The following is a 6,000-nucleotide window of genomic DNA, read 5'->3' as shown; positions in this document are numbered from 1 at the left end:
TATAGAAATTGCCGACTTCTTAACGTAAATGAAATTTTAAAAATCATTATAGTTTATTCCCAGGAGTGATGCTTGAATAGCCTTGATACGCTCTACAGAGTTAAAAAAAAAAAGATGTGATGAAGGTGGAGGTACGATAAATAAACGAGGGTGAACGGAACAATTAATGGTTCTGAGTCAAGTGAAATTTAAAGCCACAGTATATCTTACTCATTTAGTTAAGTTGTTAGGAGTAGGTCAAAAGAATCACAAAATGCATATTGTTTAAAATGTATTTGTTGTCAGGTCTAGGAAAAAAAGGAAAGGACATTATATACAGTACTAACTTTTAAAATTGGGTTTAAGATTCTTCAAAAGGTGGGTTTTGGCAAACGGAAATTTGCTGCTGTGGGTAGGATTTATATCTTGTATAAAAGAGGGGATGTGATACCGGGCTCCACTACATCGATGTGATAGATTACCATGGCCGAATGAGAGAGCATGGAATGACAGGAGGAATAACAACAAGTCTTATCCTACGGCCATCAAGTGAAATAGTGAGACGGTCTGTGCAACTAATTTCTGGGAATTCCGAAGTACCTTTTCTAAGGCTTGAGAAAAGAAAACTCTACCCAGCCTAAGGCCCTTTAAATTTCAGGTAGGCAGAAGGAACACCAATTTGGCTCTTTAAATTTCAGGTAGAAAACCCTCTGAGAGAAGGATAATCTTCCTTTTTTGACTTCCTTATTGAGTGTCTTCCCTGAAGTTCTTCCGATCGATTCTTTTGAATTTCAATAACGAAATAGAATGCGAAAAAAGCGTAACAGTCGTTTCATCAAAAAATGGTTCCAATTTTCTTAGACGCAGTGTTCATGTAGCATCTTATAAAAATTCGATACAATTACAAAGGGGGATAAAGACCTACCGTAAAACGGGGTAACATTGATCACCGGGGTAATTTTGATCAACAGGATTTTTTTTCAAATAATCATCAATAACTAAAGTAATACAGTCTGTCTAGGACAAAAGGATAGAAACCCTTCCAAATGGTAAAGTTTGAAGAGAAAAATATATGAAGAATAGTGCGAGGGCCTAGGGAATTGAATGAAGGCTAATTTTTGTTTGGTTTTTGTAGATAAAATTTTTTTGGTAATATTAAAAAAATTAACCCCTTAATTTATGCAGCATCATGGTCCAACTTTTGATTCAAGTTGTTGGTCGGCTTTAACACATTAAGAATCTTATCTTTTTCGGACCAAGAAGGAATCTAAACCAAGAAACACAGAAATTCAAAAGTTATTTTGTATGATCAATAAATCTCGTTAAAACCGTCAAAATAGAGACTGACCAATGTTACCCCAGAGCACCAAATTCTAAACAGAGACGAAGTCGAATAACACTACATACTCCGAACTTGCTGCGTTGTTTGGCCTCGGCCATAGGACTGCTACCGCTCCTAAACAGATGTGTCCTGTTTATTGTGCTATGTTAACTCTGGTATTAAATTTGTTACTTTTCACTTTATCTCTATCAAACAAACAAACACAAACGACCCATAGCAACTCGAATTTTAAATTTTAAATTTGAGCAAAATTACATCGCTAGCTTAGATATCTTTCGTGCGATCGATGCGCCTCTGGTGCCGACATTGCCTGTGTGTCATGTCTGTATTAGTCTGTGGTTGAATTATGTGCTATGGTTTTGTGAAAATTTCATGAAAAAATATGAACTCAGACAAAAATGGCAGCTGGTCAAAGTTGAAGGCGAGTGCACTGCTATACGCGATTTTATTCTTTTTTAAATTTTATGAAATTTGAATAATTTTCTGCATGTCCTTCATCTCATCTTTACATTTCTTCTCACCTCTATCTTTTTACTTATCGACTATTGTTTTTTGTTCTTGTTTATTTTTTTTTCAAATATTCTTCCTCTTAGGGGGCATCCATAAATTACGTAACGCTCCTAGGGGGGGGGGGGGGAGGGAGTAAGGTCGATCGTTACGAATTGTGACAAAGGGGAGGGGGGAGGTATGTTCATCGTTACGTAACGATTTTTTCCTTAAAAATTTCAGTTTCATTGCAGCAATTTTGATGTCATGCAATTTTGGCAGAATGATTGAAACTGGATTGTAACCTTTCCTGTTTAATGATTCTGAGATAGATTCCTTAAAATGTGTATTGAATATCCGTGAAATAACCGTTAGAAAACCGAATATTTGGTACATTAATTAATTTTAAAATGTATTTGAAAATAAGTGTTAACAAGCAAGTCAGAATTCTTTCTCGCCTCCGGCAGAATTTAGTCTTCAATCACCCTTGGCTTGAGACATTTCGATGTACAATACTTTGGTTCAAAATTGCAATTCAATTGATCTTTTGTATAGGAACTCTAAACTTGACAAACAAAAACCCTACCTCGTCTTCAGAATTGGTTTTTATTAAGAAGTGTAACTAAATAGGCACAGAGTTTGAAACGAACCATTTTCTTTTATTTGAAAAAATTGTTTATTTCATTATAAATGTTAAGCTGATATGAAGTATTGTTCAAGAAATCAATTTCGACTACATTTTATTACGTGTTTTTCGTTTTACTGAATGCTCAACACAATACATAATTTACACAAGGCCACTAACTTTACATTTTTCTGAGGTGCAATGAATTTAATATGCAATATTTCTATCAGCTTTTGTTATTAAAATGACTTTTTTTTTAGTCAAAAGGATTTGAGAAATTTCTGCATACAAAAACTCAAATCAAAAATATATCATTCAAAAATAAAAGTTTTAAATAAATTATCAACTTTCCTCAAGAATTCAAGTAAATTCGAGTTCCGCGAAAAAAGTTAGAGAAGTTTTATGTTTTTTTTTTACTTTTTTTCATTTATCAAATTTTAAGATGTTTTAAACTAAACTGAATTTTAGATATTTGTAAGCAAACATGTAATATTTTTGCAGGTTTCAACAAATGTGTTAAATGAATCAAGTTTTTTTTACACTTTTCATACTGTTATGTCAAAAGTACTTGTCATGATATTTTTCCATTTTTTTATTTGTTGAATTTTACAGTTTTTAGATTGTGCATCATTTTCATCATAATAATATCCCTTGATTGGATGAAGATGGATGGATAAACAAAATCAGAATCAGATTTTTTCATATATGTAGGTTTGGTAGTTATTAATATTTGATTTTACTTAAAACTGATACATTTTGAAACACCTTATCACCAAAACTCAGTGTTCAACCAAATTTGATAAAGATTAGATTTCAGAACGCTTAAATCTACCAAATCAATCATTTAAAAAATTAGCACCAAAATACTGCTGACTTGAGTCATCAATTAAATTATGTAAATTCTTATGGTGAATCATGTTTATTAAAAAAACCTCCTGAAATGTTTTAAAAAACTTCATTTTCATATTTTGTTAAAATTTTCAAATGAATTTACCGAGTTTTAAAGTACAGTTTTGTTTCCAATTCTTTCATTAACTTGCCGAATTTATTTGTCGAAATATTTGAATTTTAGAAATAATTTTAATAAATTTGTTTTTTTTCAAATCTGAATTTTTGTGTACTTGGCACATAAGCCCTGAAATCTTAATTTTTAATAAGAACATCAAAGTTTCAATCTTCTGTTCTTTCCAGGACCCAATATTTCAATCGAAAGTGACAAAATACTTAGAGCTTGTAATTCAAAACTTTAAAACATGTGATTGAAAATTAAAAAACTTTTCATTAATTTTCTTTAGATAAAATCGTCTTTTAGATCATGATTTTTAAATTAATCTTTAAAGTTTGAAACATGATTTTAAGTAGATAGCAACCTTAAACTTAATTTTAATGCGAAATGTTAACTAACTTAATTGTTCTTCCAATATTTGTTGTAACTTGGAACTCTTATCTTTCAATTTTTATCACTTTTCTTTCATTGATCATTCACGAAATTACCCATTTCCCAACATTTCCTTGTAAGTTTAATTGAACATGAAGTTGTTTTTTTTATCTTCAAAAATGAACAATTCAAACCGTTTATTTCTCTATAAATAGGTTTTTTCTCTGATTTCTTTCTGGCACTTTTCAAACAATAATAAATATATCTATTTTGTTTTATCAAATTAAATTAAATCATCAATCATTGAATAAATTCTTCAAAGTTCAAATTGGTTTTTCAGTTATCGAAAATTCACATTTTTAATCGCGATTAAATATTTTTTGTTCAAATTCAAAATACTACAGTGGAATTTTTAAATCACTTTTCAGTTGAAAATGAAGAAAACATTTTAATTAAGATGAATAAAAATTAACAATTATTATCATTTTCCTAAAAACTGATCATGGTTAGTTTTTTTTTTTATCTGATTGGACATATATTTTGGAATTCAGATTCCTTTTAAGCTCTGTGTTTTTTAAACGGCCTGATCCTAAATATACGTTTTTGAATGATGTAGATACATAAGAATATTGAAAATGAAAATAGCGAAGATATTTATGTTTTCGCCAACTTCAAAGTCAAGATATCCATTTCAATTGAATGATACTGGTGCACGATTAATTTTAACGGATGAAGATATTCGTTTATTTTCCGCATCCGAAAAACTGGTTTTGTCAACAAGAACAAATTTAAATGGTACCGTCAAACGGGGCATCATGCAAAAGCAGGGTTAGATGCAACATTTGTATACCACAACACTCATTTAATTTTTACTGTAATAAAGTTATCATTGAATGATAACAAATTGATGATGACATAGTTTTAAACATTGTGAAAGAGTTTTTCAAAGTTTTTGATTTTCATAAAAAATTTAAAAAATCGCGCAATAGATGTACAAAATTTTGCAGTTTTCGATGCCGTAAAAAAACTGTATCCAGTATGACGGATTGGCTTAATGATATCACCTACAAACTTTATATTGCTTTCATTATCCTATACCAACAATGTTGGTTTAAAAATATTTTTCGAACAATCAGCATTTTTTTTTAAATCAATATTTTCATGTTTCACTTACCTGTATGGGGCAAAGTGCAACAAAATGAAAATCAGAACTAAACCTCATAAATCTCGTTTCCATTTGCTGGGATATGATTGTTTTGCATTATGCGTTTGTTAACATTCCAATTTCATCCACCCTAAGATTTATTTTCATGATTTGAGCTAATAGAATATTTGTAGTATTTTTTTACCCCTAAATGTATGCTGCAAAATTACACTTTTTCCTTATAAACATTTTTGATAGAAAAATGTAAAATTTAACAATTTAACAAAACCAAAAATTACTGCAATTGGTGCTTTATGCGTTATAACATCACGAATATGTCAAAATCTATAAATTTTCAAACGTTTTCATTTGATTTTTCTTTGATAACAGAGTTTGTTGCAACTTACCCCTTTTTCTTAGTAGGTTGAAAATCGCATGTTTTTGAAAATTTAAAAATAACTGGTAAAACCAATATTTTTTCTGACTACGTCAATTTGGCGTTCCATCAATCTTAAAATTTTTGATGTACAAGAGGAATGATTATCTGTTATAATCTGTTTCTGTATTAATGTATCGGCATTAATATTTTAGAAGCCATTGAAGTTGAAAAGTGTTGCATGTTGCCCCAGTTTACGCCGTCAACTTGACGGTAACGTTGTTATTCATGAAAAACTTCAGCACCACATGATAGTATAACTTAAGGGGCTTTTTTACTGTTCTCGGCAAAAAATGTTACACAGCATTTAATAGGCACCAGCACGATAATTCAATGTGTTGATTGTTTTCCAACCCCCTGGCAACTTGACAGTTCGGTCGAGTTTCGTGTGTCTGCTTCAAAATCGCAGATGTCACTTGTGTGCCGCTTGTTTACATACTTTTTGAGTCATGCATATGGAAAGGGCGCACTATTAAATGTGGTGCGAATCAGGCAAATTCATAACTTTCGAATGAATAAAAAAAAGTTTTTACCGAAATTGTTAATCTTATTCAATATTCTACCGATTTATATAATGTGTAGGAACAGTATTTTAATAAAATGGCAAAAG

Source organism: Uranotaenia lowii, chromosome 2 (genome assembly GCF_029784155.1).
Source record: "Uranotaenia lowii strain MFRU-FL chromosome 2, ASM2978415v1, whole genome shotgun sequence".
NCBI lineage: Eukaryota > Metazoa > Arthropoda > Insecta > Diptera > Culicidae > Uranotaenia > Uranotaenia lowii.
This window is presented reverse-complemented; position numbering follows the sequence as displayed.